We start from the raw sequence: 20,997 nt of genomic DNA on the forward strand, positions 1-20,997 counted from the left end.
CAAGAAAGAACTGATGACGTTCCTAGGGTTCATTCAGTACTTGGGAAAGTTCTTACCCAACTTGGCAGATGTGAGCAAACCACTCAGAAAACTGACAGAGAAAGATGCAGTGTGGAAGTGGACACAGAAAGAAGAAGAGAGTTTCAAGAAGCTGAAGAAGCTGGTGACGGAAGCACCAGTACTGAGGTACTATGACCCAGAAACACCTCTGACACTATCAGTTGATGCGTCATCCACAGGATTAGGTTGTTGCCTCATGCAGGAAGGTCAGCCGATCGCGTACGGGTCAAGGGCACCGACAAAGACACAACAGAACTATGCGCAGATAGAGAAGGAAACACTTTCAGTAGTGTACGGATGTGAAATTTTCACACATATGTGTATGGTAGAACGGTAGAAGTAGAAACAGACCACAAACCATTGCAGTCCATCTTTACAAAACCACTACACAAAGCACATGTTCGTCTGCAGAGATTCATGTTGCAGCTACAGAAGTATGACCTCAAGGTGAAGTACAAACCCGGGAAAGAAATGTACGTCGCAGATACGCTCAGCAGATCGTACCTCCCAGAAACAAAAGAACAGTTGATTCCAGAGAAAGAAATCAATGCTATCAACCCAAGGTCACACTTGCCCATCTCAGATGAGAAATACGCAGAATTTCAGAGAGAAACAGCAAATGACGTAGAACTGACAGAACTAAAAAAAGTCATCTTGAAGGGTTTCCCAGAGAACAGAAGAGATGTTCCAGAATCAGTTAGAGCTTATTGGTCATTCCGAGATGAGCTTACATACACAGACGGTCTGATTTTCAGAGGGCTCAGATTAGTCATTCCCAAGAAGCTTCAAGTAGATCAGCTGCAAAGAATTCATTCATCACATTTAGGCATAGTGAAATGCAAGAGCATGGCCAGAGAATTGGTATTCTGGATAGGTATGTCGTCACAGATTGAAGACATTTCACATGGTCACAGCATGTAGAGTTTGCGCAGAAAACTCCAGAGCTAACCCCAAAGAACCAATGATACCAATGGACATTCCAGATAGACCATGGGCAAAGATCGCAGCAGATTTGTTCGAGCTGTGAACAAGACACACTATTTGATAATAGTAGATTACTACTCCAAATGGCCAGAAGTCATCACACTGAACAGTCTCAACACCAAAACAGTCATTGGGCACATGAAAAGTCAGTTTGCAAGATTTGGAATAGTAGATGAGTTGATCACAGACAACGGACCACAGTTTGCAAGTGCTGAATTCGCAGAGTTCATGAAAGAATATGAAATCAAACATACCACCACAAGCCCTTACCACCCTCAAGGTAACGGTCAAGCAGAAAGAATGGTCCAAACAGTGAAGAATCTGATGAAAAAATCCAAAGATCCTTACAGATCACTCCTAGACTACAGAAACACACCATTAGACACAGGAAAATCACCTGCAGAATTGTTTCTAGGCAGAAAACTGAAAACAACACTCCCAACAAGAGCAGAACTGTTGAAACCAGGAAAACAGCAGAACAAGAAGAATCACAGAGATTTGATTGCTCGCCAGAAGAAGCAGAAAGAGTACTTTGACAGAAAAGCCAGTGGCAATTTGACAAAACTCAGAGCAGGAGATCCAGTCATGATGCAGTTTGGTAACAGATGGAAGAAAGCAGAAGTAGTTACTCCTCATTCTACACCAAGATCCTATGTAGTCAGAGATGAACAGAATGTAGAGTACAGAAGAAACCGCAAAATGCTCAGACCAACAAAGGTAGCATTCAGAGACAGTGATTCCAACAGAACAGTTACCATGCCAACTACTGATCAGAATGTGAAAGACTCAAATCAGAAAGAAAAAGAAAAGAAAATAGGAACTGAACAGATTCCAGTACAAACTGATGACAAGAACATGGTTGAAAACAAAGACAGTGCAGTAACAACCAGATCCGGAAGAGTTGTCAAACAACCCAAGAAATACAGTGATGAGTACACATGAACTGAGTAGGTACAGCTGACAGTAATGATGATAAAAGTATGCTAGAGTAGACAGCAGAGAATGATAACCAGAGTAATGGTACTATTTTATTTTCAGAAAGTTATGAACAGTTCAGTTGTATTTTTTATTGATTATGATTTACAGTATTGATTAAGAAAGATTCAGAATATGAATAAGAATGTATGCTGGAGATAAAGAATGTTTGAAAAAGATTTTATTTTCAATTGCTCAGAGACACTAAATGAACAGAAGATTCATTCACGCAATGATTGAAACAATGACTATGTACAAGATGTTTGTAACACATGTCAAAACAACATTCACATCATATAAACATGCAGACACAATGATAATGTCTGGAAGATTTTATTATGTTTATGGGAGTGCAAACCATTGTCCATCTTCAGGTGATGTAGGTAAACATTATAGAATAGAAATAAGAGTGTGAATGTGTAACAAATCCATTGTCAGTATGAATGCTGAAATTGTCAGTATGAAAGTTCAATGTGTGAATAAGAACATTTTTATAAGTGAAGTTTTACAAGAGTAAGTTTAAAAGTTTTGCTTCTGTTCAAAGTGTTAATTAAAAGAAATTAAATGTAGGCCCACATGATTTAGTAAAAGATAAAGATTCAGAATCTAGATGTACATCCAAGTTGAAGAAAATGACTAGAAGTATTTTCTTTTTTGTAAAAGAGAGGATGTCATGTATATTACTAGGCAAGCATATCATGTTCCATTTAGAGATAGCTCCATTAGAGCGAGTCTATTAGCTAAAGGTCCAAGGGACAGCACTCCGTATGAATAGGACAAGAGTTATGGTTCTTGATAATAACGCATGGCCGAACCAACACTATGTCTCCGCATCTCTGTACGTAAAACACACAAATACAACACCAGTCACATTATTCTGACACCGGACTAACCATTCCTAGCACCAGGGACCTATATTTAGAGGGATAGGAAACTCCGCCGCCTCACGCAAAATGTGTGCCTACGGCGATGCGCGAGACGCGTCAGCTGACTAGTGCCAGAGGTCACAGACTTTGCGCTTGGGAATTTACCGTCCAGTTTATTTCTGTTTACTGCGTTTTCACTGGGAATTCGACATCTCTTGTTCAAGGTGAGTGTTTATATTTATCAGGAGTCCAAATTTTTGTTTTCTTTTTGTCATTCAACTCATGAAAACCGACGTGAGTTAGCATCGAAGTTGGCAGTCGGTTACCCCGCCGGTCACGGCTTTGAGAAAAAATGGCGTTTTCATGCACCAACACGCGATGGTTCCATTTTTATGATGAAATCATTCATTGTGGAATTTTTTTAAATCGGCAGAGGGGCAAGCATTCACTAACTTTGTAAGTAATAAAATTAATTTCGAAATTTTAACTGATTTACGCTAGTTGTTATTGTTGAAAGTAAAACTGAAAACGGTGTCCCGTGAAATTATTCAACAGGGCCGAAAAGTTTCAAAGTCCGATGTGCAAAAGTTGCATTTTGTGTCAAGAAAAATACATAAAAAGAAGCATTTGATTTTAAAGCTGCCCTGTGTGTGTTGTAATTTGTTTATGATAGTAATGCATGGCGGCGAACTTTGTAAACATGAAGTCCACGATTTATACTAAAAAGTCTGCTCAAGTCTCAGAATTAAAATGTTTTCAGCAGGGAAGCCTCCAAAATGCGTCTTTTTTTGCTAATTTCCAAAAGTTTTGCAATCAATATCTTCAACACAAAAATTCAGAAAATTTCAGAAAAAATGTAATGGTGTTAATGATTATGTTTTTGAAAGCAAGGTGCATCCATTTTTCCTTTCTTTTTCTTACTTTAATTAAATCATTGCATTAAAGTTGGGATATTTGGACATATTTGCAGATGATAACAGAATTTCAGTCCCAGTCTAAGAGCTATTGCTGCATGACTCTACCGACAATCAAAGAGTCAAATAAATCATAAAATATGTCATGTCATATATGAAAAGAAAGGGTTTTTCCTGTACAATTCATCTGTACATGTGTCATATCTGTACTGCTGCTTATCTGACTTTAATTTCATATAATAATGATAATTTAACAGATTTACAGTTACCTTAAAGTCAAAGCATATACATTTTTTTGTTGTTGTTAGTGGTGAGCTGTTAATTTTATACTTATAATAATAATTATTGTTTGCAAAGAGTGTTGCAACAAGGAATCAGAAACACATGTAATTGGTTATTTATGTAGGGGCATTTGTAATATGTTTATGTTGTCATTATTTTAATGATCTTCCAGATGGGGCGGTGGAAACGTGTTGGAATGCCTCGGAAAGGATCGAGATCCAAACAGGGTGCAGCATGCAGAAAGAATGCTGAAGAAAGGAATATGAAGACTGAGGAAGACAAGTTGTTGCAGTTTTGTACTCAGATCCAGTAAGTATTTTTCATAATTTAAATTTAAAATAATACACTATATTGTCAGCAGTTTTGAATGTAGAAGGGATGACCGAATTTAGGTATGTCAAGTACTCTAGCCTGGATTTATGATTTGTGAAGGGAAATGCAAAAAGGAGGGACTAACTACATATTTCTCCTGTTCCCAACTGTGAGACAGAGTTAAAAGCAAAGCCATACATAATAACATAACACAATGACAACAGGGCCAAAGACATTTTCACAAGGCATAGCCTTTTTCAGTTTTTGCCTTGAAAGGACCTACTAGTCTTTCTATAAACACATTTCCAAGGCTACTTCTGTACTTGTTGTTGGAAATATCAAGTTAGATTAAATGACTACATTTTCTTTTTATTTGTCAGGCTTGACGAGGGTGCTCCAGCAGAACCTTGGGAGTGGGGTGATTTTCTGATTGAGGACTGCCCTGGGCCGATGTGTGCGGAGCTAACTGTTGATCCCGATTCATCAGGAACCGAAGATTTTAAAGATTAACTTAGTTTAACTGATGACAGGTGTTGTGTTTAATAAAAATTACTCAGAAAATTTTTGATTCTTTGCTTTGTTCTTATTTATTGTGTATGCAACAAAACAAAAAAACACTAAAATAGGGAGAGGTGATAGAAAAGAAAGCACGCATCATCACCTTCATACCAAAACTTGATAACACTGCATGACAGGAAACTAATTTATTCACACACAAAAAAAACAAAGAGCAGGCAGATGAATGCAGTCACAATGAATGAAGTATACGTCACTATGCATATGAGCACAGTTTAAAATTCACACAAGCATCAGAATATTTGCAGTACCAAAAAATGCACATGACAATGGAAAAGAAAACCATTATTCTGCTTCTGGACTTTTCACAGAGTTTGACAGGACAACATAACCAGTTCAGTTCCCAAATATAAATGCTTGCACTCCACACATCAGTTCACCTGTACCCATACACTGAAAGTACTGAGAAAAGAGATCAGTATGGACTGCCAAATATGTCCAAAACATGCTAGCCATCTGAATACTGATTCAAGCTATGTCTACCAGATGCACATGCTGCATAAAGTGACAACATGAATACCTTCAGTCCTGAACCTAAGGAATATCATTCATAAGTTCATGGTACCTTGTCCACATCTGTGCACCCTGCATCTTTATTATTGACGCATGAGTGAAGCTTATAAAGTCTTAAATGTTTCATCATCTCATCCACATTGCCATCTCTTGAGACGATACTTGCCGCTATGGCAGTAAGAGATGATTTCTCTGAAGATATTAATATAGGCATCCTCTTCAATCCTTTTAATAGCGTTGATAAGCAGGTCTCTGAAGGTTGTATTGCTTAGGCGGGTGTTCCTCTCAGCATTACAGCAGTCTCCCTCAACCAGTCGGTCTAAAACTGCAACTGCATCAGACTGGGCGTCACCGTTGTCAATTCAATGCTCACTGGCTGAAACAGAGAATGATAACGTACAACTTAATGAATGCAATCAGGTAAATTTCAACATCAGGATAATACACAGCACAATTCATGTTTACTGCTCATCATGTAAAAACTAAAATGAACATGTTTTGTAAGTATGCAGGTTCCCAAACAGATGTCTACTATAACAGAAATCCCCATTCACAAATTCCTACTTCACTGCTTTCAGGAGATGCATTAATCTGTTGGGCTTCAAGGTCCACTGATAACACGGTTTTACTGTGATTGGTATGTTGGTATTCCATGTAGGCTAATACTATAATAACTTACATTTTTATTTTATTAGGGTAGGTGTTTCAGTTAGACTAGATATCATTATGATAATAATTATGAAACACACACGCACACGCGCAGATGGAGTCTTACCTTTCAAATGTGGCTTGTTGTGCTTCTTGGTGACATGTCTTCTGAAACCGCTGATAGAGGCATAACTATTAACTGTTGGTGCAATCGGGACACTTGAAATTCTTAGCAGACGAACGTTGACGCTTTTGCACTTGCAGGAGACGGAAGAACCGTTTTGCTTGCGATTTCGTCACTTTCAGGTTCGGAACCGCTTTCACATCATCATCCGTAAATTCTCCAAAAATGTACTCCAGTGGCAAGTCGTCCCACTTCAGAAAATCCTCTTTTGTCGACATCCTTTATCCCACAACAAGCGCTAAAATGTAAACAGGAAGCCGAACAGAATCGGTTAAGTTGTATCTCCGGCAGAGAAGAGCTCTGCAAGGGACGGTATTACACAACCGCGGACCGCCGCGGACAGTTCGTGGCATACGCAGTTACCTTTTCCTGCGGTAGGCGACCATCCTCGCAGGCGCAGTGAAGGAGTTTCCTATCTATCTAATATAGGTCTATGCTAGCACTAACCCCCTAATGTCAGACGCCAGGCGGAGCAGCCACTAGATTGCCAATTTCAAAGTCTTAGGTATGACCCGGCCGGGGTTCGAATTCACGACCTCCCGATCACGGGGCGGACGCCTTACCACTAGGCCAACCGTGCCCGTAGTACAGGTGTGTGTGTGTGTGACACAACTCTGTAACAATACAGTACAGGTGGGGGGGGGGGGATGTGACACAACTCTGTAACAATACAGTACAGGTGGGGGGGGGGTGTGTGTGCCACAACTCTGTAACAATGCAGTACAGGTGGGGGGGGGGGGGGACACAACTCTGTAACAATGCAGTACAGGTGGGGGGGGACACAACTCTGTAACAATGCAGTACAGGTGGGGGGGGGGGACACAACTCTGTAACAATGCAGTACAGGTGGGGGGGGGGGGGGGCACAACTCTGTAACAATGCAGTACAGGTGGGGGGGGGGGGGGGCAGGTTTTGACACAACTTTGTGACAATGCAGAACAGGTAGGCGGGTGTGACACAACTTTATGACAATGCAGTACAGGTGGGTGGGTGTGACACAACTTTGTGACAATGCAGTACAGCTGGGTGGGGGGGGGGGGGGGGGGACACAACTCTGTAACAATGCAGTACAGGCGGGTGGGTGTGACACAACTTTGTAACAATGCAGTACAGGTGGGGGGGGGGGGGGCAGGTTTTGACACAACTTTGTGACAATGCAGAACAGGTAGGCGGGTGTGACACAACTTTGTGACAATGCAGAACAGGTAGGCGGGTGTGACACAACTGTGTGACAATGCAGTGCAGGTGGGTGGGTGTGACACAACTTTGTGACAATGCAGTACAGGTGGGTGAGTGTGACAGAATTTTGTGACAATGCAGTACGGGTGAAGGGGGGGGGGGGGGTGACACAACTTTGTGACAATGCAGAACAGGTGGGCGGGTGTGACACAACTTTGTGACAATGCAGTCCAGGTGGGCGGGTGTGACACAGCTTTGTTTCAATGCAATACAGGTGGACATGTGTGACACAACTCTGTGACAATGCAGTACAGGTGGGTGGGTGTGACATAACATCGTGACAATGCAGTACGGGTGGGTGGGTGTGACATAACCTTGTGACAATGCAGAACAGGTGGGTGGGTGTGACATAACCTTGTGACAATGCAGTACAGGTGGGTGGGTGTGACATAACCTTGTGACAATGCAAGACAGGTGGGCGGGTGTGACACAACTCTGTGACAATGCAGTACAGGTGGGTGGGTGTGACACAACTTTGTGACAATGCAGTACAGGTGGGTGGGTGTGACACAACTTTGTGACAATGCAGTACGAGCGAAAAAATTTTCACACGTCAGTAGCGGGATTTCAATCCTGAAGGCTGCATGGTTCCGAGTAACTGCGAACGTAATCGGAAGTTCCGATGTTTACCAAGTCAAAGAGCCGAGTCGAACACTATCCTTGCGTCATCCAGAGATACTGTACAGATCTCTGCGTCATCTTTGCAAGCAGCTTCGGAGATTTCAAAATGTTTGCTGTGTGTAACACATGTTCAACGACAACATCTAATACGGATATTTTGGATGTTTTGAAGGAAAGACCTTCTTTTTCTTGTCGTAAAACTAAAATACACCCTCTATTTAAAAAGCATGCACGCGTATGGGAGCCTCAAACCGCATGCATACTGGCACACGCTGATGCTGGTGATTCTGACTGTACACTGTTACAACTTAGATCTAACTGAACATGATCACGTTACTCGTTAGATCATCAGTGCTATAAACTAAAAAGGCACTCGGAGTCCAGTAACAACATATTGAAGTATCTGTGAATGTGTTTCTGTCAATTAAATGGGAACTCTGGTGTACAAGAGGTCTTCTGCTGCAGTGCATGGTGTCTAGATCTGGGTTTAGAAGGCTTCCACCGAGGCTGATGATACTGCCTGTGGTGGGAGGGCGTTCCATTCACCAATGGTGCGAGGAAAGAAAGACTGCTGTCTGTATGATGTTCTGCAGGCTGGGAGTTTATGAGCCTCAGCATGGATTGAGCGAGTGCTCAATCAATCAATCAATGAGTCTTATATCGCGCATGTTCCGTGGGTACAGTTCTAGGCGCTCTGCAGTGATGCCGTGTGAGATGAAATTTTATACGGCCAGTAGATTGCAGCCATTTCGGCGCATATTTACCTTTCACGGCCTATTATTCCAAGTCACACGGGTATAGGTAGACAATTATTAACTGTGCCTAAGCAATTTTGACAGGAAAGACCCTTTTGTCAATCGTGGGATCTAGTGTACACGGGGGGAGGTTCGGACACCGAAGTGCTGAGTGCAATTCTTTTCGCTCTATCCTATTAATTCACACATTGACCCTGCAGCAGTGACGATCATTTCTAGATTGCAATCGGCAAAGTTCGTAGCTCGGATTGCACTCATTCCAGCGCTACCGTGTACTGGGTCAGCGAGACACGAACGACAACTCAAATCGATAAGCATCCGAACACATCGGAACTTCTGTTTACGTTCGTAGCTACTCGGAAATAGCCTTCGGGATTGAAAGCCCGTAACTGACGTGTGAAAAACAAAATCGCGTACGGGTAGGGGGGGGGGGGGGGGTGGGGGGGTGACACAACTTTTTGGCAATGTAGTACAGGTGCGGGGGGGGGGGTGACACAACTCTGTAACAATGCAGTACAGGCGGGGGGGGGGGGGTGGGGGGTGGGGGTGACACAACTCTGTAACAATACAGTACATGCGGGGGGTGGGGGGGGGGTGACACAACTCTGTAACAATGCAGTACCGGCGGGGGGGGGGGGGGGTGACACAACTCTGTAACAATGTAGTACAGGTTGGGGGGGGGGGGGTGCCACACCTTTGTGACAATGCAGAACAGGTGTGGGGGGGGGGTGACGCAACTAGTCTTTGTGACAATGCAGTACAGATGGGTGGGTGTGACACAACTTTGTGACAATGCAGTACAGCTGGGTGGGTGTGACACAACTTTGTGACAATGCAGTACAGGTGGGTGGGTGTGACACAACTTTGTGACAATGCAGTACAGCTGGGTGGGGGTGGGGGGGTGTGACACAACTCTGTAACAATGCAGTACAGGCGGGTGGGTGTGACACAACTTTGTAACAATGCAGTACAGGTGGGGGGGGGGGGGGGCAGGTTTTGACACAACTTTGTGACAATGCAGAACAGGTAGGCGGGTGTGACACAACTTTGTGACAATGCAGTACAGGTAGGCGGGTGTGACACAACTTTGTGACAATGCAGTACAAGTGGGTGGGTGTGACACAACTTTGTGACAATGCAGTACAGGTGGGTGAGTGTGACAGAATTTTGTGACAATGCAGTACGGGTGAAGGGGGGGGGGGGGTGACACAACTGTGTGACAATGCAGTACAGGTGGGCGGGTGTGACACAGCTTTGTTTCAATGCAATACAGGTGGGCGGGTGTGACACAACTCTGTGACAATGCAGTACAGGTGGGTGGGTGTGACATAACATCGTGACAATGCAGTACGGGTAGGTGGGTGTGACATAACCTTGTGACAATGCAGTACAGGTGGGTGGGTGTGACATAACCTTGTGACAATGCAGTACAGAAGGGTGGGTGTGACATAACCTTGTGACAATGCAATACAGGTGGGCGGGTGTGACAAAACTTTGTGACAATGCAGTCCAGGTGGGTGGGCGTGACACAACTTTGTGACAATGCAGTCCAGGTGGGTGGGTGTGACACAATTTTGTGACAATGCAGTACGAGCGAAAAAAAATGCACACGTCAGTTGCGGGATTTCAATCCTGAAGGCTGGTTCCGAGTAACTGCGAACGTAATCGGAAGTTCCGATGTTTACCAAGTCAAAGAGCCGAGTCGAACATTATCCTTGCGTCATCCAGATATACTGTACAGATCTCTGCGTCATCTTTGCAAGCAGCTTCGGAGATTTCAAAATGTTTGCTGTGTGTAACACATGTTCAACGACAACATCTAATACGGATATTTTGGATGTTTTGAAGGAAAGACCTTCTTTTTCTTGTCGTAAAACTAAAATACACCCTCTATTTAAAAAGCATGCACGCGTATGGGAGCCTCAAACCGCATGCATACTGGCACACGCTGATGCTGGTGATTCTGACTGTACGCTGTTACAACTTAAATCTAAATGAACATGATCACGTTACTCGTTAGATCATCAGTGGCAGGTTTCACAGTATTGTGTTCAGCAATTTACTATTTACACACTCAAATTCTACAAAATAAATGTTGGCACACAATTCAAAGGACATGTTTTTCCAACAAAGTGAGTTTGTTACAACTAAAAACAGTAATTTTTTTTATAGTCCTGGTCCTTATTTATATCTAAAAACCAGGCGCAAAGCGGCATACCCTGAAAACGCAAAAAAAGCAATACGGTCATCCTATGCATGCATATAGCTCATATAGCCAAAACCGTTGAAGATAGAAAGACATTTATTGAACAAAAAATATGCCCCACATCATTCTTAACAAGTTTTGTTCTTGTATGTATATCAAAATATTGATTCTCAAATGAATGGTTTGAAAAAATACGACTTCCGGCAGACCTAGACCGTTTTGAAGGGAAAAACCGTCTTTTTTTTCAAACCATTCCTTGGCCATCAATATTTTCATATACATGTAAGACCAAAACGTGTTAAGACTGGTGTTGTGCATCTAGTTTGTTCAATAAATGTCTTTCTATCTTCAATGGTTTTGGCTAGATGAGGTAACAAGAGAAGGATATGGGCATTGGAATTACGTCAACATTTCGAGCATTGTCACAGATGAAACATTTACTGCAGGGTGCTCCTGATTAACAAACCGAGCAAAACTGAAAATTATTGAAGAGAAGACATGTCTGAACAGTTTATAAAGAGACAAGTTTGCAATCATTTGTAAACACCATTATTGTATGGAGGAGTAACTGTTCCCCTACCCCCTAAGAAGGTATTTCTGTCCGTCAACCACGTGAGCGATCGCCACAAATCGAGGCATCACTCGCATTTCAGTTTGGACACACCGGCTGATTGCAAATGCACAGTACGTGTTTCGACACTGAAACGTGACGATTGAGCGTCAAAATAGTTTCTTAAAACAGTCGAAAATGGAGTTAAATGTGACTTCAACACTCAGTGGCGATCGTTAGAGTGGCGATTGTTACTAGACGGACACTAGAAAACCTCAGAAAATGTAATTACTTTGCGATTTTTTTAACTGAAAAACTGTTGCGGTCTTTTTCTGTCGAGCGCGAGCGTCAACGTAAAACAACGTGAGGTCACTTCCTCCCCAAACGGTTAGTTTTTGAATGAAAAGAAAAATGTGGCGATCGTTACATTGTTTAGACGGACAGGATCGCAACTTTGAAACTCGGGTCACCGTGCCTCGATCAAGGGCAAATTGACCTCGGCAACATTATAACTCACTTCAAGGGTGCACAAACTTGTATTTACAGTATACAAAATTAGGTAAACTTGTGTTTTTGTCCTGTGAAATCACAATTAGTTTCGATGCTCTTGATATCGCTATGCGGACGGACAGATCCGAATCCCCATACATTTTTTTTGCGGAGCTAGTATAAGTTAGAATTTGTGTTATGGATATCGATTGTTGTTGAAAAACAATCATTTCAATGTGTTCTGGCACTCTCAACCACAACAGCATTGATACTTGTGCATGTGTGTGTTGGAATTTAGTTCTTTGTTTAGTGATGCTGTGGCAAAAGTAAATTCATCCGTCCGTATTTTGACGATCGCCACCATTCACACGCACATAAATAAACACATTATAAAAAAATTCAACTTTTATTTTCAAAAAAGTATTTAAACAACAACTAGTTTGCATGTTAATACAACAAATACAGCAGATTCTCACAGATATGGATTTAAAAGACTAAGCAAATCTGAGACTATCAAAATGGCCTAATACCATGAAACCTGCCCAGTGCTATAAACTAAAAAGGCACTCGGAGTCCAGTAACAACATATTGAAGTATCTGTGAATGTGTTTCTGGCAATTAAATGGGAACTCTGGTGTACAAGAGGTCTTCTGCTGCAGTGCATGGTGTCTAGATCTGGGTTTTGAAGGCTTCCACCGAGGCTGATGATACTGCCTGAGGTGGGAGGGCGTTCCATTCGCCACTTAGTACAGCGCACCTATGATTGCTGCTTACTTGATGCTCACAATAATGACCATAGATTTGATTTTAATTGTATTACACTCCTCAGTGTCTCTAGTTTATGCTGTAAAAAGTCCCAAGGAATCTTCGGATAGATAGTATTGTTTTTTTGCCTGTTTTGTTGGGCCTACGTCTCGGTGAGCGGACGCTCTTGTGCGGCGGAGATCGGAATGCGGTCGCATAGTTTTACTGCAACGCGCGTGCAGCCGGGAGTTGAGTATTTTTATCCTCCGTCCCATAACACCATTTCTGGCAAACAATAGGGCTTTGTTTCCACTTCTTTCACACTGTGAAGATATCTAACACCATGTATGGGCTAAACAACACGTTTGGCGATTGATTGCTGTATAGATCTAGTTGATTAGCTCAGTGTAGTGATTTGATTTGACTAGACGACTCCAAAACAAAGATGGCTGCCGAATCTTCGAGCAGCACATTTGTTGAGTCATCGACGAACAAAACAGAGGTAAGTGAGCACATTTTACGATTAATAGTGCATTACAGTAACAATTGAAGCAAAGTAGGTAGAAAAACTAACATGCATACGCCGTAAGAAGTTTTCCGTGCTTCGTACTGTACTGTTCAAAGTGATTCTGAAACCCAGTGAAAGTGAAAGACGAACACAGCACACTCATGTGTACACGCTTTCTCGCCCTGTTACAGACACCCATCTAAATTAATATCTAAGAAATGGTATGGTATGGTATGGTATATATTTATAGTCACGGCAGAGTTCTCTGCGTGAAATTCGGGCTGCTCTTCCCAGTGATAGCGCGTCGCCATAGTACGGTGTCACGATTTCATCTTTCGCCTGTGTACATATTTCCCCCTCGATATATATACTCAAGACTGAAATGTTGTTTCCTAGTAAAATTAAGAAGTGAAATTATGTATGGACGAAAGGCATGCCAGTTTCTTGCATTTGAAGAAAATTGGTGGTGAAATTTAATAGATTTCATCCCCAAAATCGATTTCTTCGAAAACGTGTACCGAGTGGTTACGTCCCTTGAGTAAGAAGGGAAACATTGTGGGATGAATCAAATTTCTAAGTTAAATAAAACAAATTGGTTGGACAAATTTGGCCCCATGAATGTAAGGTACACAAGGTCGCTCATCAGTAATATCGAAGGGTGGTTTTTTGTTCAGTGTAGAGTTTATACTAGATCAACGAGGCCGAGAATCGAAATACAGATCAACACGGCGAAAGATGAAAACGTCACACCGGCACCACCCCCTTTTTTTTCCCTGTGTGCATTGTGTATTTGTTTACCTATTAGGTTGGGTTTTCTACAGAATTTTGCCAGGGACAATTTTCTTGTTGCCGTGGGTTCTTTTACGTGCGCTGAATGCGTGTTGCACACGGGACCTCGGTTTATCGTCTCATCCGAAAGACTAGCACCCAGACCACACCACATCTGGTCTAGTGGATGGGGGAAAGGTATAGGCTCCAAACAAGATTCGAACCCATGACCCCTCAATTTCTAGCTGGGTGCATTACCACTAGACCACTATGCCACCACTTTCAGGGAATGGAGTCAGCACAAATGTTAACTCCGGGAAAATATCCCCCTAGGCAGATTCGAACTCTCGTCGTCAGATTACAAATCCTGCGCACTACTGACTGAGACCCCCCCCCTGTATGTAAATATAACTGTGTATATTTAAAATCTGAGTAACAGGCGCTCAGTTTCGACTCATCTATTCGTCAAGCGTCCAGCATACTGCTGATCATTATTGATTTCATTTTTCCCCTTGTTGCAGAACATTCCGTTGAACCTGGACTGTGCGATCTGTGAACAAGCGACAAAACCAGGGGATCATGTGAAATTGACTGAAAAGGGCTGCTCTGGGATAAACTCTGCTAGCATAGAACGAGGGGACAACCTCCAGGTCAAAGCAGGACAGCTGGTTCACGCAAAATGCCGCAAGGACTACACTCATCACAATTCCATTGCAGCATTGAAACGGAGTGTGAGAGAAGGGACCCCCTCCCCAGTTAAGAAGAGGAGAAGCCTCCGGTCTCATCATAATTTCGACTTCAAGGCTCAGTGTCTCTTCTGCTGCCAAAGCACAGAGCCTTTGAGGAACAGAAAAGTTGAGAAACTAATTCCAGTAAGAACAGACTGTTTTCAGGAATCTATTGTGAAAGTGTGTGGGGTGAGGGGGGATGATGACAAATGGGCCAATGAAGTCAACAGTCGCCTGGCATTTGCGTCTGACTGTTGTGCCTATGAATATGATGTAGTCTACCACAACGTGTGCAGCACTAATTTTCGAAAAGGATCTGGAATTCCTCAGTCTTTCTCTGACGAAGCAAAGGAGAAGAAGCCAAAAGGTCGTCCTGAAAACCCAGTGATAAATCGTGCTTTTCAAGATGTTGTCAAGGTTCTGGAATTTGGAGATTATGAACAGGTAACACTTCCAGACCTGGTCTCCGTGATGCAGCAATCCCTTGATCAAGTTCATTCTTCTTCTGTTTCATGTCAAGTCAGACATGAAGGATGTGTTCTTCTCCTCAAGCAGGGCAAGTACAACAAGACTTTGGGACATATAATCAACGCAGAGCCGTCTTGGCCCCAATGTGTGCAAGAATATCTTATTTGCGCATGCATTTAGTGGCTGTGACACAACTTCTCGGCCTTTCAGTGTCGGAAAATGTGAAGAAACTGCAAAAAAAGAACAAACTGTTTGAAAATAGTGCCAAGGTTTTCCTGCAGACTAATTCGGATCACCAGATGATTGCAGAGACAGGAGAGAAACTGTTAGTCGACATCTACAAAGGAAATGATGGTGACACTCTTGACAAGCTTCGGCTGGTAAAGTACCACGAGAAAGTGTTCACCGGCTCTAAGCAAGTTCAGCCAAAAGTCCTGCCTCCTACTTCAGCTGCAGCCACAGGGTCTTTTACCAGGTTCAGGAGTGGGCTTGTTTGGGTACCAGTCTGGAGCTCATGCCTGAAGAATGGGGGTTTCAGCTTCAGCGGGGACAGCTGCTTCCTGTTCACACTGACATTCCTCCAGCCCCTGAGGAGTTAATGACACATCATCAGATGTGGTTGCACTACTGACTGTTCCTCACAACGCTGTAGTTGCCGGAAGGTCGGCCTTTGCTGCACAACTGCCTGTGGACAGTGCCGTGGAATAAGTTGCCTCAATTCGATGCTTCCCATGGATGAAGAGGAGGAGGAGACTAATATTTGAGGTAGGAGTCACTAGGACTGTAGAAATAGAGTCAGATAGGTATCTAGGTTGAATTATGCATCATGTAAGGGATTTTCTTTGTTATGATGCTTTTCGTCATCAGGTATGATCACCGTTACCGCGGGAAATAAAGTTCTTACTGAATATTTCATCAGCATTTGACCGGAAATGGATTTTAGCTTAATATTCTTGTTATTCAGCTCAAGCCCTTTCATTTGATATGCAGCATGATAGGGTTCTCATTTTTTTCCAAGAAATTGCTAATTTTTTTTAAATTTTTTTTTTAAATATCGAAAAAGCCCGAAAAAAAATTAATTGTTCCAGTTTCTCACCGGGACTTTTCATATGTGTTTTTTCTTGGTTGGTACTATGTATTGTGATATAAATCAATTCTATGGTCATTATTGTGAGGTGAAATCATAAGTGGCCTGGACTAAATGGTGCGAGGAAAGAAAGACTGCTGTCTGTATGATGTTCTGCAGGCTGGGAGTTTATGAGCCTCAGCATGGATTGAGCGAGTGCTCAATCAATCAATCAATGAGTCTTATATCGCGCATATTCCGTGGGTACAGTTCTAGGCGCTCTGCAGTGATGCCGTGTGAGATGAAATTTTATACGGCCAGTAGATTGCAGCCATTTCGGCGCATATTTACCTTTCACGGCCTATTATTCCAAGTCACACGGGTATTGGTAGACAATTATTAACTGTGCCTAAGCAATTTTGCCAGGAAAGACCCTTTTGTCAATCGTGGGATCTAGTGTACACGGGGGGAGGTTCGGACACCGAAGTGCTGAGTGCAATTCTTTTTGCTCTATCCTATTAATTACCACAAACATGCGAGACTTACCTTGTGTAAGTTGAAGCTTGTTTCGGATTTAGCCGATACATGTTACAGGAACGTTTATGTCAAGTAATAGAAGAACGCGCATGCGCAGCCTCACTCTTCAGAACATATAATACATACAACATGTACACAAATTAATTATTCTCCTTCAAGAGAACTAGACTATAACGTAACCCAAGGGCTGGGATTTTTATTTCCACAGAATTAGGGTGGGACTTGACATAAACGTTCCTGTAACATGTATCGGCTAAATCCGAAACAAGCTTCAACTTACACAAGGTAAGTCTCGCATGTTTGTGGTAATTTAACCTCAACATGCCAGGACGTTTACGTCAAGGAATTTTTAGAGATATGTGTACATGTTTATCACCACTGTAACCTTCCAACTGTCAAGTTATATTCTTTGACGAAATCACTCACCTCAATCTTTCTTGAGAAAAGAGTCCAGTAAGACTTGACCCATGTTAACCGAAGGTGTCTTTTTGTAAAAACGAGCAAAGGTGGACTCCGACGACCATCCGGCAGCTTTCATTATGACGTCAATTGGCGTGCCCCTGGCAGCCGCTGCCGACGTACTTGCAGATCTGGTGCTGTGAGCCGTGAACAAAGAGGTATCCACACCTGCTCTACTTAGAGTGTCTCTAATCCACCGAGCCAGTGTATCTTTGGAAATTGGTCCATGAGGTATTTGATAACTTACGAACAGTTTATCTGTGTCTCTCAAGTCCTTTGTACGACGTAAATATTCTTTGAGGGTTGCGATTACACACAGATTAGGATTTTTGTCAAACGACAATAACTCAATTGGAGCTACATGTTTTCCTTACTTTGATTGTTTCATCACTGAGTTTATATGAAACACACACTTGTAGCCTGTAAGTTTCATTGACGACAAAGAAAGGGAGTGAATTGTCTGACACCTTTGTCCGGATAAGATAGCAATCAATGTAGCTAACTTGCTTGATAATTCTTTTAAAGTCAATTTTCCCAATGGAATAAGATTCTCTAGATAAGAGAGAACTGTATCTACGTCCCACGTAGCAGAGTATTTAGGGAAAGATGGTCTCAATTCAAAAATCCCCTTTACAAACCGCTTAACCAATCTGTGTTCACCAAAAGTGCCACAGTCTTCTATTTCAAGGTAGCCTGAAAGCGCTGATCTCGCAACACAGATACTACTATAACTTTGTCCAGCAGCAAACAATGTTCCCAGGAAATTTACTGCATTAATTACAGAAGGGTGAACCGAATCAATGCCTCTTTTACTCGCATACATTTTCCACTTTTTGATGTATACGGCATACAGTTTAGCTGTCCCTGTTCTCCAGGATGCGCAGACCACTGAGGCTGCTTGCTGCGAAAGTCCTCTGCTTCTGAGCCTACCCCTGATACTTTGCAAATAAGAATTTGCAGTGTTTTTCTGAGCCGATGCTCCATGTTTGGGTTTGCAGGCATGTGAAGTAGATTGTCCCTTGCTGACACAAGAACTGGCTTCTCTATCAACAGACTCCCTAACCGAGGGAACCAGGGCTGGCTTGGCCAGTATGAAACCACTATCACACCTTGTGCTTTGTCCTTGTTCATCTTTTGTAGTACCCTGGGCAGTAAACAAAAAGGTGGAAAAACATACAATCGCAAACCATACCACGACATGTTAAGTGCGTTGACACTAACCGCTTCTGGATCCGGCCGATATGCTACGTATCTGGGATACTGACAATTAATTCGGGAAGCAAACAAATCTATCTCTGGCTCAAACTCAAGTATTTGAAGAGCGTGGAAGAGTAAATTCGAATTTAGCTTCCACTCAGCATCTAAATTCAGTTTTCTAGATTCTTCATCAGCTTCGACATTCTCTACACCAGGTATGTACGCAGTTGTCACCCAAATGTCTCTATCTACACAGAAATTCCAGATTTCCTTCGTCACAGCATTACAGTTAGCTGAGTGATTAGTTCCCATGTTAGCTATGCATGCCACAGCTGTGGTATTATCGAGCATAAGTCGAATGTGAATACCCCTCTTGTCACTCGCGAAAGCCTTCAAAGCAAACAATGCAGCTTGTAGTTCTAACACATTAATGTGCATCTGTTTTTCTGTCTGTGTCCAGTGCCCACCTGTTCTGCCCTCACTACAAGAACAACCCCATCCTGTGAGAGACGCATCTGAATGGATAACAAATTCTGGCTCTCCTGGTGAAACATCAACCGGGCTATCAGCTACTAGAATGTTATCTCTCCACCATACCATGTCCTGTTTGGCTTCCTCTGAGAAAATCACTTCAGCATCATAGTTTCCATGGTTCTGTTTTAATGCCACAATTTTGTCATTTTCCATGTTTCTGTACCACAGAGCCCCATATTTCACTCCTTGAAAACTAGCCACTGCCATGCCAATCAATTTAGCAAGCTCTCTAATCTTTGATCTCCCTTTGTCCAGTAGACTATTGGCTAATACCACAATCCTGTCCTTCCTTTCTTGAGTCAGCCTCACTGTCATTGTCTCTGAGTTGATTTCAAACCCTAGATACGTAATTTGGTGGGAAGGTCTGATAACTGATTTGGTGGGATGTATGACAAACCCCAGTTTTTGAAACACATCAATTGATGTTTTAACATTTCTGATGCACTCTATCTCAGAATCACCGATCAGCAAAGTGTCGTCTATAAAGATGGTGGAGATAAACCCTAAGCTATGAAGGTGGGCCATAACAGGTTTGAGAATCTTGGTAAACAAACGTGGGCAACACGCCAATCCATTAGGAAAAACCGTAAACTTATACAACTTCCCCTTCCAGAAAAACTTCAGGTACTCTTGTGATTTTTCATTCACATGAACTGAGAAGTAAGCCTCTTTTAAATCCAAAGAAGCAAACCAACAGCACTCTGTCACCAGCGCTAAAGCATGACGTAATGTTTCCATTTTGAAATGATGATACTCAACTGTCTTATTCAAGTTCTTCAGGTTAAGGATAAGTCTAAGCTTATTGTCTTTCTTCGGTCTCACAAAAATAGGTGAGATGTATTCACCCATAGTATGACTGCATTCAACAACTACTCCTTTCCTTATCAGCTCCTCTACTTCTGCGTCAATGGCCAGTGTCTGTTCTTGTGAAAACTTAGGTTGAAAAATCTCACCACTATGCACAGGCACCTCTGTAAAATCAATGTTTACCCCTTGCACCATACTAAGGACAACCTTGTCTGGAGTCAATTTCTCCCACTGTTCTATATTTTCCCTAATTTGTCCTGCTTTAAATTTGTCTTTCAGATCATTGAGTAAACAAAGTGTTTGTTGTAAACTGTCATAAAATGTATTCACCTCAGAAACAGGACGCTGGGCAGCATGATCAGAGTTCTTGTCTACTTTCGGTTGTAGTTCCCGCGCGAGTTTCCTCTTGCCCTGAATGACCCCCGGGAACGGTATGTCGTCATTCCTCTCGCTGACTGAGAGGCGTGGCCTCTTCCTAAAAAAGGCCTGCCTCCTCTCTGGCTGTAAGGCTGGAACCGGTGTGCGCCACCACTGCCCCTGCCTGAAGCCGACTTGTAAGCTTCGCGCGCTGTGCGAACCTTTTTGTCAACATCTTCTCCAAACAAGTTGTCAGACCCTACCTCTATCTTTGCATTAGCGATAGAAGCGATGTCTTTTGGCAAGCAGGCTTGTAGCTGGAATCTTCGTCTCTGAGAGAGTTCTAACTGTGCTGTACCCAAAAGAGCAATGACGTCACCATTTGCTGCGAGACCCTCGTTTGCCATTTTTAGCACTGTTTCTTTGTCAAGATCGCCGGTCGTCTGGTTTGAAATTTCAAGCATGTCTGAATGAAGCTTGTCTGATGCATTTACTAGTGCGGCGGAGGCTTTAGACAGCAGTTTTTGAATGTTGTACAGGCGCATGTCATTTTTCCTTGCATTCCTGTCCACACTCCCTTTGTCAATTAGCTCCTCGTTTAAATGAGGAGCTTTAATTTGCTTGCAATTTTCTGGCACCAAGTGCTTGTC

At 42.6% G+C, this 20,997-nt stretch overlaps 1 long non-coding RNA gene across 1 annotated transcript; it reads right to left on the reverse strand.

The window, feature by feature from the left end:
• Nucleotides 1-5,082: 5,082 nt before the first annotated feature.
• Nucleotides 5,083-6,747, reverse strand: LOC138978971 (uncharacterized). The gene is made up of 2 exons (XR_011459876.1): nucleotides 6,258-6,747; nucleotides 5,083-5,858 (listed from the first exon to the last, which is right to left on the reverse strand). It is a non-coding gene; the product is annotated as an uncharacterized lncRNA (long non-coding RNA).
• Between the last annotated feature and the right edge of the window lie 14,250 nt (nucleotides 6,748-20,997).

Source organism: Littorina saxatilis, linkage group LG10 (assembly GCF_037325665.1).
Source record: "Littorina saxatilis isolate snail1 linkage group LG10, US_GU_Lsax_2.0, whole genome shotgun sequence".
Lineage (NCBI taxonomy): Eukaryota > Metazoa > Mollusca > Gastropoda > Littorinimorpha > Littorinidae > Littorina > Littorina saxatilis.